General features: G+C 47.9%; 1 long non-coding RNA gene across 1 annotated transcript in view; it reads right to left on the reverse strand.

The window, feature by feature from the left end:
- Positions 1–12995, reverse strand: part of LOC141259495 (uncharacterized) — a 24757-nt gene continuing 11762 nt past the window's right edge. The window contains exons 2-4 of the long non-coding RNA XR_012318428.1: positions 2731–2825; positions 2514–2660; positions 1–107 (exon numbers count right to left, since the gene is read on the reverse strand). This is a non-coding gene — a long non-coding RNA (uncharacterized lncRNA). The remainder of the gene's footprint in view (positions 108–2513; positions 2661–2730; positions 2826–12995) is intronic.

Raw genomic sequence — 12995 nt, forward strand, 5'->3', positions numbered from 1 at the left:
CAAATTTAGGTTTATTATGGAAAAAGAACAATTTTTTGAAAAAATATTATTAGAAATAAGAAACACTTTTCTTGATTATCTTCTTTTTTTCACTGGGGATCAGAAATCTGGAAAGGAAAATAAGATGATTAGAAACGCAACAAAAAAAGGAATACAACACAACATTATTACATTAAGGCCACGGCCCCACTATCAGTGTTTGGTCAATATTCGGTCAGTATTTTTCCTCAGGAGTGGGAGCCAAAACCAGAAGTGGTTGATAAATGTAGAATTGTTGACTTGTTTCTACCTTTTCTCTGATTGTTACTCACCTGGTTTTGGCTCCTACTCCTGAGAAAAAATACTGACTGAATACTGACCAAATACTGATAGTGAGGACGTGGCCTAAAAGCATATATATATTACCTATTTTTTTATTTTAAAAAAATCACAAAAAAAAACAAAATACATGAAATGACTGATAAAGTCATCAGATGCAGGTAATGGCTGCAGTTAAATGCCACTGACAAACTGTGACAGCGGAATTTAACATGTGGCGGCTGGAAGTTAATTCTTGTAGACAAGCATTGGTGCACCCATGACGTGATGATGTGGCACCAATGCATTGCCATAACAGAATTGGCGTCACATGATGACCCCTGTTGCTGTCATGAACACCCTCCTCTGAACAGCGGCTCGTGTCCGCCATTCAAAGGAGACATTCATTTCTGTTGTTCACAACAGAGCTTTTGCCACATTTAAAAAAAAAAAAAAAAAATATTCACTTCATTGAAAAAATACCTGATCAGCCAAAGAAAAAAAAGGGTAAAAAAGGTAGCGATAATATAAATATAAATATATATAGATACACTGCTCAAAAAAATAAAAGGAACACAAAAAATATAACCTAGATCTGAATGAATGAAATATTCTCATTGAATACTTTGTTCTGTACAAAGTTGAATGTGCTGGCAACAAAATGACACAAAAATCATCAATGGAAATCAAATTTATTAACCAATGGAGGCCTGGATTTGGAGTCACCCCCAAAATTAAAGTGGAAAAACATACTACAGGCTGATCCAACTTTGATGTAATGTCCTTAAAACAAGTCAAAATGAGGCTCAGTATTGTCTGTGGCCTCCACGTGCCTGTATGACCTCCTGTGAGGTTGCGGATGGTCTCCTGTGGGATCTCCTCCCAGACCTGGACTAAAGCATCGGCTAACTCCTGGACAGTCTGTGGTGCAACATGACGTTGGTGGATATTGCGAGACATGATGTCCCAGATGTGCTCATTGGATTCAGGTCTGGGGAACGGGCGGGCCAGTCCATAGCTTCAATGCCTTCATCTTGCAGGAACTGCTGACACACTACAGCCACATGAGGTCTGGCATTGTCCTGCATTAGGAGGAACCCAGGGCCAATCACACCAGAATATGGTCTCACAAGGGGTCTGAGGATCTCATCTCGGTACCTAATGGCGGTCAGGCTACCTGTGGCCAGCACATGGAGAGCTGTGCGGCCCTCCAAAGAAATGCCACCCCACACCATTACTGATCCACTGCCAAACCGGGCATGCTGAAGGATGTTGCAGGCAGCAGATCGCTCTCCACGGCGTCTCCAGACTCTGTGACGTCTGTTACATGTGCTCAGTGTGAACCTGCTTTCATCTGTGAAGAGCACAGGGCGGCAGTGGCGACTTTGCCAATCCTGGTGTTCTGTGGCAAATGCCAAGCGTTCTGCACAGTGTTGGGCTGTGAGCATAATCCCCATCTGTGGACGTCGGGCCCTCATACCAACCTCAATGGAGTCTGTTTCTAACCGTTTGTGCAGACACATGCACATTTGTGGCCTGCTGGAGGTCATTTTGCAGGGCTCTGGCAGTGCTCCTCCTGTTCCTCCTTGCACAAAGGCAGAGGTAGCGGTCCTGCTGCTGGGTTGTTGCCCTCCTACGGCCCCCTCCACATCCCCTGGTGTATTGGCCTGTCTCCTGGTAGCGCCTCCAGCCTCTGGACACTACGCTGACAGACACAGCAAACCTTCTTGCCACAGCTCGCATTGATATGCCATCCTGGATGAGCTGCACTACGGAGCAACTTCTGTGGGTTGTAGAGTCTATCTCATGCTACCACGAGTGTGAAAGCACAACCAACATTCAAAAGTGACCAAAACATCAGCCAGAAAGCATTGATACTGAGATGTGGTCTGTGGTCCCCACCTGCAGAACCACTTCTTTATTGAGGGTGTCTTGATAATTGCCAACAATTTCCATCTATTGTCTATTCCATTTGCACAACAGCATGTGAAATTGATCGTCAATAAGTGTTGCTTCATAAGTGGACAGTTTGATTTCACAGAAGTTTGATCTACTTTGAGTTATATTCTGTTGTTTAAGTGCTCCCTTTATTTTTTTGAGCAGTGTATATATATATATATATATATATATATATATATATATATATATATATATATATATATATATATATATACACATACATACACATACTTAGTTATTGGTTTATCTTTACTTACCACAAGGTGATGAGCAGCCTTTCCTCAGCAGAGATGGCCCTTCACATTACGGTGTCGCTGTAGTCCAGCTGGGGTGATAGAATATTCAGCAGCCGGTCAAACGCATGGATGGGAATGCGACAAAATTGCAGAAATTTTTCCGGATATCTGGAAAAAAAACAAAAAAACATTAGGCACACACGGATGACAATATACTTTTTTTCCAATAATAACTTACCTCCTTAGATCTTGATATAGCACATAGAAATGCCCCTTGTCACATCTCTCCTGCACTATAGGGTGTACCCAGAGTTTTTTCGGTCTTCTTCTAGACTGCTCCAATGGAACAATAATTGGTTAGTGTACACCACAGAAAAAAATAAAAAGAAATTTACATTCTACCTACATTTATCTTACCTGTTCGCTGTGCTGACGCAGGATATGTAGCACACTAATAGCAGGTTCCTGTATGGCCTGCACACACACACAGTACGCAGACATACGCACACACAGTACGCAAACATGCAGGGGCTGATCTTCTTCATGTGGCATTGTGACTTGCAAAATGCAGAATGGAAAAGAGGGATTTTTGGTACTCACCGTAAAATCTCTTTCTTGGAGCCTTCATTGGGGGACACAGGACCATGGGTGTATGCTGTTGTCACTAGGAGGTTGACACTAGGCAAAAAAGAAAAAAGCTCCTCCTCCCTAGTATAAACCCGCCTACAGGCACCAAGCTCACTAGTTAGTGGCTAAAGCAGTAGGAGGAACTTAAACAATTAACTATGCAATGCCCAACGGGGCACAACCGTGAAAACTATATTAGATGCCCAACAGGGCCCACTGTACCTATGCCCAAAATCAGGGAGGGTGCTGTGTCCCTCAATGAAGGCTCCAAGAAAGAGATTTTACGGTGAGTACCAAAAATCCCTCTTTATCGCTTCATTGGGGGGACACAGGACCATGGGACGTCCAAAAGCAGTCCCTAGGGTGGGAGAACAGAAAAAAAAAAGGTAGCCACAGACTAGGTCTGACTGCAGGCAACCGCTGCCTGCAGAACCTTCCGTCCAAGACTGGCATCAGCCGAAGAATAAGTGTGGACCTTGTGAAGACCATGTTGCGGCCTTACAGATCTGAGAAGCTGAAGCCAGATGGCGAACAGCCCAAGAGGCCCCCACCGCCCGGGTGAAGTGAGCCCTTACCCCCGGAGGGGGAAATTTGTCCGAGACGCGATATGCCTCCAAAATGGTCGAACGTATCCAACGGGCGATGGTTAACTTGGAAGCAGGGAGACCCTTGCGACGCCCCTCAGGAACGACAAACAGGGCGTCCGAACGCCGAAGGGAAGCCGTTCTAGAAAGGTACACATGTAGAGCTCTCACCAGATCCAGTTTGTGCAGGGATTTCTCCCGAGGGTGCACTGGGGCCGGGCAGAAGGAAGGCAAAACAATGTCCTCATTGATGTGGAATGAGGAGACTACTTTTGGCAAAAAGGAGGGCACTGGCCTGAGCACTACCTTGTCCTGATGGAATACCAGAAAAGGCGACCGACAAGAGAGGGCTGCGAGCTCCGCAACCCTCCTAATAGAGGTAACATCCACCAGAAAAGCCATCTTCCAGGGGAGAAGAGAGGCTGAGATGTCCTGAATGGGTTCAAATGGGGGCTGTTGAAGGACGCTCAGGACCAAATTAAGTTCCCATGGATCCACCGGGGGGCGATAAGGCGGCGCCAGGTGAGCCACCCCTTGCAGAAACGTCTTGACCTGAGGACGGAAAGCCAAGTTACGCTGGAATAGAATAGACAAGGCCGAAACTTGGCCTTTGAGAGTGCTTAGAGAGAGTCCCGCCTCCAGGCCAGACTGAAGGAAGGCCAAAATGACCGGTAGCGAAAAGGACATGGGAGCTCGCTGATCCTTCTCGCAGTGACGAAAAAAGGCTCTCCAGGTTCTGTGGTATATGTGCGAGGTTGCGGGTTTCCTGGCACTAATTAGGGTCTGGATGACATTGTCCGCAAAACCCGCCTTCCTCAACACTGCGGCCTCAACGGCCATGCCATTAAATTCAGAGAAAATGAACTCCGATGAAGAATAGGTCCCTGAGAGAGGAGGTCCGGACGATCCGGTAGTCTCCAGGGGGAGTCGAAGAGCAGGTTTACTAGATCTGGGGCTATTAGAATTACCGGTACTCCCTCTGTCTTGATCTTTTTGACGACCCGAGGGATTAATGGTAGAGGGGGAAAGAGATAGGGCAGCTGGAACTGAGACCATGAGATGACTAGCGCGTCTTGAGCGATCGCAAGGGGATCGCGGAACCGGGCTATGAAGGATGGAACCTTGTGGTTTAACTGAGACGCCATGAGGTTGAAGTCCGGCGTGCCCCATCGTAAGCATATCTGATGGAACACCTCGGGATGGAGAGACCATTCTCCTGAGGCAAGGACCAGCCGACTGAGGAAGTCGGCCGCCCAATTGTCGACCCCCCGAATGTGTACTGCTGAGATTGCCGGAACAGTGTTCTTGGCCCAAACTAGCACTTTTGTCACCTCTTTCAAGACAGACTTGCTGCACATTCCTCCCTGACGGTTTATGTACGCCACCACCGTGGCGTTGTCCGATTGTACGCGGACTGGGAACCCTGCAAGAATGTCCTGCCAGTGACGTAACGCCAGGTAAATTTCCCTTATCTCCAATATATTGATCGGTAGGGAGGCTTCGTGGAGACTCCAACGGCCCTGCGCTGTGTGGTGGAGGAAGACTGCCCCCCAACCGATGAGGCTGGCATCGGTCGTGACCACCTGCCAGCGAAGCGGTAGGAATGACCTCCCGGGTCTGAAGGAAGAAGGACGAGTCCACCATACTAATGACCTTCTCACATGAGGAGGTAATCTGATGCGTCGATCTAGAGATGACGGGTTCTTGTCCCATGCCGACAGAAGGGCCAGTTGAAGAGGCCGGGTATGGAACTGGGCAAACGGGACTGTTTCCATGGCTGCCACCATTTTCCCAAGACACTCATGCACAGGCGAAGACGGTGTGGACTCGGGTCGGAGAGAAAGTGAATCCCCCGACGGAGAGAGTTTATCTTCTCCCTCGGAAGAAGGACCTGGGCACGGGTCGTGTCGAACTGCATCCCTAGAAAGGTTAAGCGCTGAGATGGGACCAGGGAGGATTTGTCTGTGTTGATTAGCCAGCCTAACCGAGAAAGAGTGTTCAGAGTGATCTGGAGACTGTGGAGACAGTCCCTGAACGTGGGACCCTTGATCATTAGGTCGTCGAGGTAGGGGATAATTACAATCCCCCTGGCTAATAGAATGGCCATGACCGTCGCCATTACCTTTGTGAAAACCCTCGGGGCGGAGGCAAGCCTGAAGGGGAGAGAGGTGAACTGGTAATGTGCGTTCTGGAAGGCAAATCGAAGGAACTTCTGATGTGGTGCGAAGATTGGGATATGAAGATACGCATCCTGAATATCCACTGAACATAGATATTCCCCGGCCTCCATCGAGGCGATTACCGACCTGAGGGACTCCATTCTGAAGTGCCGTACGCGTACCTGATGGTTTAGTTGTTTGAGGTCTAGGATCGGATGTAGTGAGCCGTCCTTTTTTGGAACGACGAAAAGATTTGAGTAGAAACCCGAACACCTTTCTTGAAGGGGGACTGGAACTATAACTCCTGAGTGCAGAAGGGTGGCAATGGCCTGAAGGAAACCGGGAAGTAGAGATGGATGCGGGTTTCGGGACCTGAGAAATCGTGTTCTGGGTATGGAATTGAACTCGATCTTGTAGCCTGAGGTCACTATCTCCTTGACCCAGGCATCCTCTATTGCCGATACCCAAGGGTCTCGGAACATAAGTAGATGGGATTTCCCCCAGGGTGGGCGGCCAGGTGGGAGTGACCCGTCATGCTGAGGAAAACCTGTTGGATCGTGATCGGGATCCAGAGGGCTTGGAAGAGCGACCCTTTGCGCGCCAGCTGGGAGTGGGCCTAAAGGTAGGCTTACGTTTGTCCTGCTGTGTTGGGGTAAGGTCCTGTTGAGAGGAGGGTCCTGGTTGAGCGAACCGACGAAAGGACCGGAAGTGAAGGTAACGTTTCCTAGGAAAAGGGCGATTAGGTCTCGGCTGAGGAAGGGAAGTGCTCTTGCCCCCAGTGGCATCAGAGATGATCTGGTCTAATTTAGACCCAAACAGTCTGGAGCCCTGAAAGGGGAGATTTGTTAGTGATTTCTTGGAGGCCGGGTCGGCGTTCCAAGCCTTCAGCCAAAGAATCCTACGTATAGCGATGATATAGCTGGAGACGCGGGCTGAACAGGTAGCGGAGTCAAGGGACGCTGTGTGGAGATATTTCCCTGCATGGGCGATCTGATCCGCTAGGTCAGCCAGATCGTCTGGGGAAGCCCCGGTGAGGATGCCCCGCCTAAGCTGTTTGGCCCATGCGGAAACTGCTTTTGATACCCAAGTTGAGGCGAAGGAAAGACAAAAGGAGGTGCCAGCAGCCTCGAAGGCTGACTTAGCCAAGGCCTCAACCTGTCTATCCGTAGTGTCCTTGAGGGAAGAACTGTCTTAGCCAAGAGACGAGAGACAGGAGGATCCACAGAAGGGGACTCCGTCTATCTGCTGACGAGGTCGTGGTGAAAGGGATATAGCATGTCTGTTTCTTTCCAGTGAAGCGCTTCTCTGGATGCTCCCATTGTTTCTAACAGACACCGTAAAATTCCGAATGGTTAGAAAAGGTGCGTGCCGGGCGCTTAATTCTCTTGAAGGCAATGGAGTAGTCCTGAGAAGGGCTCTCGTCCTCTTTAACATGCAGAGTGTGATTGACGGCCGATATAAGGCTGTCGACCATGTCCTGGACTCTAGAATATTGGTCCGTGTCGGATCCAGAGTCAGAATCTGATGCCGTGTCTGATCCCGGAGCGACCTCTGGGGAAGAGGTGTGAGATGCAGGGAGCAATTTGGAGTCTGGAGAGCTGGAGGATGAGGTTGTGTGAGTCTGTTTCTGAGAACGTGCCCTCGGTCTGCCCTTAGGAGGAGGGGTCAGGGGTGCCTGCGAATCGTCAGTTGGAACGTTCGGAACACTGGTGGCCGTGGATAGCATGGGCAAGCGTTCTAGGACCTGCACCGGAGATTGAGATACCTTGGTGAGGTCAGAGACAGACTGAAACATAGCAACAGCCCACTCCGGAGGAGGGGGAGTTAACTCGTCCTGAGCGGCAGGGGGGTCTTGGGGTGCCAGCATGGTGGGAGGCTTGCAGGTCGAGCAGAAAGCCATTGTCAGACCCACGGGCCACTTAGTACTGCAAATAGCACAGGCGTAGTATGTGACTGTGTGAGTGGGACGGACAGAAAACTCCCTGGGTTTGGGCATATGTGCCTAACCTGGAATACTGCAGAGGAAGGAGCCTGTGTTGTGTGGAGTGTCAGAGTAGGGCCTACCCGGTCTGGAATGGGCACGGTCCTGTATCCCCCGTCGGAAAGTCCGGAGCCGGGGAGACAGGAGCAGGGCTGCGGTGATGAGGCAGTCACAGAATGCTGCTGCCGGAGCCAGACCGAGAGCAGCGTAGAGGGGCGGAGCCGGAGCGGAGCGTGCTGCCCTGAGCGAGCTAGGGGAGCTAAAGCTATGATAGGCAGAAGGGATGGGAGCGGGCTTAAGAACTCGGCCGCTGATAGGCCCCCGGGATAAAAGTGGGCGTGACGGAAGAGTCATATCGTTCCTTGGTCCTGATTGGCTGGTTTCCGGGAGGGGCGTATACCCGCCCAAAAGAGTAACGCCCACCCCGAGCCGCCCCCCGACAGAGAAAAGCGCGGGCAGAAAAAACGCGCAAAAAAGGACAGAGAAAGGGGGAGGGCTGTGGGGGACGCCATGCTGAGAGGGACGCCATGCTGTGAGTCCGAGGCCCCCGCTTCGCCTCCTGATGTCCTGTGAGGAGAGGGGGCGTGGCCAAGCTCTACTGTAAATGAGCGTCGGCGGGGAAATGTGATGCCCCCATTATTATCCCAGGATTTACGGGGAAAGCAGGTTGAGATGTGAGGGACCTGGGGAGGGAGGATTGTACCTTTCCCGATGACTCTTCCTCCTCTCTCCCTCTGAGGATGGTCACAGGAGGTCCTCCGTGGATAGGGGGGATCCTGGCTCTTCCTCCTTCCCGCACTGACCGGTCCTGGACAGTGCAGGAGACGGTGTCAACCCCAGAATCTGGGGGAAGGTCACCGAAGTGACAACCGTCTCCCTCCCAGGCCGCTCCGAGGAGGGGGCTGGGGTGGGGAATGGGCAAGGACTGGCCACCGAGAATCACCCTGAGACACCCGCAGGTGACAGGGGATAGGTCCTGCCCAGCGGATCCGAGAGTGGGCCATGTGGGAAATGCCACACTGCTCTCTCGGTCACTTGAGAAAGGGGATAACAGGGGACGCAGTGTTCCCTGATAACCCTGGAGAGCTGTATCTGAAAAATAAAGAAGAAATGTTAATAAAACACAACAGGGTTGGATCAGAAGGATCCAGGTCTACCTCCTACAGACACTAAGCTTAAACTGTTGAGCTTGGTGCCTGTAGGCGGGTGTATACTACGGAGGAGGAGCTTTTTTCTTTTTTGCCTAGTGTCAACCTCCTAGTGACAACAGCATACACCCATGGTCCTCTGTCCCCCAATGAAGCGATAAAGAAAGAGGGGTTTGGCAAGGAAATGACATCAGAAAAAAAATTTTTTTCAACACTCTTTATTAGCTCTCAACCACATACATTTCTGGACCAAAAACGCTCCAAAATCCGCATCAAAACCGCATGGTTTCTCCACACAGTTTTTCCTGCCAAGGAGATGCAGAAACGCTCAGGAAATTTCTGCTTCAAATCCTGATCGTGTGCGCATAGCCTTAGTCTCTTTGCAGCCACTTGTTTTCAGTTATTGGGGCCAAGCATGAAGCAGACATTGTATTGCTCATTGCACAGTGAGTGTGGATGTAATCACTCCCTGCCACTTTGATTGACAGCCCACTCTGCACATATACATTGCGGACCTGGCTGTCATTCAATGTGCAGGGGGGTGATAATGGCCACACTCACTGTCCAGTGAGCAATTACAGTATCTGCTTCCTGCACTGCTCCAATAACTGGAAGTGACTGGCTGCAGGGAGACTAAATCTTCATTTTATCCCTGTAACCTTTTTTCCAGAAAGCTGGCTATACAGGGTTTATTCGCTATTTACCTGTAGATCACATCTTTATCTGCAGGTAAATACAGTTTCTCAAAGTGACAGGCTTCCTTTCAAGGGTTATTCCCCAAATCATTATGTGGTCCCAGTTTTCTGTACATACAGAATTAAACATGCACCAATACAACTTATTTTTAAATTTGTACTGATTTGGAGCTATGACATCATCAGGGCTCTCTCTACCTTCTGTTGCCAATGGATCCCTCATCCAGTAGTTCTAATGCTGTTGGTTGAACATGCTCAGATGTATCTAATGACCCTGTCTAATAAAACATTTGACAGCCGGCTTGTAGCAGAATTCAACTATGCTATGTTGAAGATCCTACTGATACTAGGTACATTTGCACCTAAAGAACATGATGAATTAATGAAAAAAACATACAACTAAGACCATGCCTAATAAAACAGTCCCCAGACCCCCTCACAGCATCCTCATTCCTCTGCCAGCTGTGTTGTTGTAGAGCTCAGTCTATGCTCAGCTCTATTATTCATGCAAGGGAGAGCTTGATCGTGCACTCTTCCCCAAGAGCCACCAATAAAAATACAGTGTGTATAAATAGTAATACATTTTGGTCAAATAGTGTATCACAGTCACTATATTCAAAGCTTTCATTGGTCACCTCATCTATATTAATAACAATTACACATGTTGAGATCTAAATATCTCTATCATCAAACACACAGGAGAAGAGCATAAGGGGTCTGCAGCACTGAGAAGAAGCAGTGTGCTGATGGGAAATGTAGTTTTATCAGATAACAATAGGACCGCCCATTCAGCTCTATGAAGCTGGATGAACCGAAGGGCAGAAGGAGGTGAAAAAAGACATAACAGTACAAGAAAGAAATTATATGTTGGGCTTGTACTCAATATTAACAGTGGTTATGCAGCATCTGTACTTTATAAAAAAAAATTGCCATTGTGGAAATAATTTACAAAAATCGATAAATAACGTGGGTAGCCTAGGCTACCCATTGTGGAAATAACCTGTTAAGAAAACAGCTGAAAATTTAGCTTCAGGTCATTTCTATGCACCTGTACCCTGTATTAGGAAAGCCAAAATTCTAACTAATCAGCACTGGCAGAAGCCACCTGGCAAGCAGCATAGGAGATACAACTGTCAATTACAGTGGTTAGCAGCAGTATTTCCTATGCTGTTTGCCAAGTGGGTCGTGCCAGGTCATTTGAGAAGATATTGGGTTCCATGAAACTAGAGAAAAGTCTAATTTTTAGTTTGAGTCTAGAGTTTCATGTTAAATGACCAAATAGGACAATATGTACTTCATGCCTTCAAGCTTAAAGGGTTACTCCAGGGAGATAACATTTTTTTGCACTGTCCCTGTCCTCATACGCTATAAAAATGAGAGGGTCAGTGCAGTGTAATTATCTTTATAATCCTTGCAATTCCATGTGACAGGACCTGATCCCTCACTGCTCCCCCCTCCCGTCTGGGACATTACCTCACACAACAGTTTTCAGCTCCCCACAGTGATTAACAGCCAGCCTGAGAAGAGGGGGCGTGGCCTGCTCCTAGCTGTCCGCCACATGATATCTGTCTCTATTTAGTCCAATAACAGGGGGCGTGCTCCCTTCTACTAGCCGTCATGTCAACAAGAAGATGCAAACACACGCTGTGATCCTCTGCTGTACAACCTATGACAGTGCATAATGTATACTGCCATGTGTCATACAGGGAGCAAAGGCAGAGCACTGCATTGGTTTATGCAGTACTACCATTGTCAATCCCCCTCTCCATATCAACTTGGTAGTGTCCTGACCCTGCAACTTTATCACTCTGGATTGTTAGGTGTCTCCTTAGCCTGAGCAAAGCATCCAGCCGTCTGCTGCAGCTTCTGTAACACATGGTATAAACCCCCCAGGTCCCACTGCTCTGTTCCTTATACTGTGCACCAAACATACAGGGGGTTATAAAATATCTATCCAGCTATACCATATCTATCTATATCATATCTGTCAATTTATTTCCTATCTATATCTATCTTCTTGTTGACATGACTGCTACTACAAGGGAGCGCCACCCACAGGCAACAATGACAATTCAAGGTAATTACAAAAACACTTCTTTCCACCTTTTAAAGGGAACCTGTCACTTCCTAGTTGCTATGTAAACTGCCCCCATTGCTTTGTTAGTGATGCAATGTGCATCACTGACAAGCTTTTTTCATTAAACTCAGTGATAGTATAAGTTTCATTAATCAGGAAAAAAAATAATTTTGCCTAAATCTATAAAATATATAAACAGCGTAAAAAAAATCATTTTTGACTTGGGATGTTTGCGCCATTAAAAACATGAGCAATTGCATAAAAAAGCATAAGAAAAACAATAAAAAGCCAGTAGAGGAGACTAGACAGCAGTGCGTATGAGGATCTACTCAGATCTAGGGGTGTCAGTGCTGAACGGTCTACATCGGAGGGGATTTTATAAGGACCTCACTCCACCAACTCTGATCTAGTCTCCTCAGCAGTGAAGCGTCTAGATCGGAGGCTAAAGTGAGGAGCACAAAAAAAATCACTTCCGATCTAGACACAACCTTGCCGGGAGCATTATTCAAATACATGGGCGGCGCCAGCAGTGAGTGAATGCGGTGCTGCCCATGACTGAATGAGAGAATCACACCCCTATGACTGAAAATCAGCAGGTAGGACAAAGTATATATAAGGTTAAAGGGGATATCTGTGACTTTATGAAAAACAAAAAATGTGCCTAGGCACTATCAGCAGGTAATTGCTACTTACTTGCTGCTGTGCCTGGCGGCGTTCTTCCCGGCACAGAGCGGGCACAGACCGTTCCTGTCGGGGATTCAGCTGCCTCTGCTGACGGGACAGAGCGTAATGTCTGACTCATTCTGATTGACAGCCTTCTCCCGCAGTTAGACAGTGGGAATCCAGCAGTCAATCAGAATGACTTCGTCAGTCTCGCCCTGTCAACACAGTGGAGCGGAAAAGAAGCCTCCACTCAATCGATGTGATATCAGCAGAGGCAGCTGAACGACAGGAACGGATATTCCCTTTAATGAAGGGTGAGAGGGGGAAATCTCGGCCATGAATTTTTTTTTTTTATTAATAAAGTGAGTTTTTTTATTATCGCTTTCAGTAATATAAAAAATTACACATAGCTCTGATTGTTCAGTTTTCATAGAATTCAAATTTTCTTGTATGTTCACAAGTCTCAGCCAGTGATGGAGCAGCCGACAGAATCATAATTGACATCACAAAAGTGGCATAAATTATAACAGCAGTGTTCTCCAGTGACCTTAGACATTCCTGTAATAATT

The sequence above is a fragment of the Phyllobates terribilis genome, unplaced genomic scaffold, assembly GCF_046119375.1.
Source record: "Phyllobates terribilis strain yellow unplaced genomic scaffold, ASM4611937v1 Scaffold_3__8_contigs__length_932513732, whole genome shotgun sequence".
NCBI lineage: Eukaryota > Metazoa > Chordata > Amphibia > Anura > Dendrobatidae > Phyllobates > Phyllobates terribilis.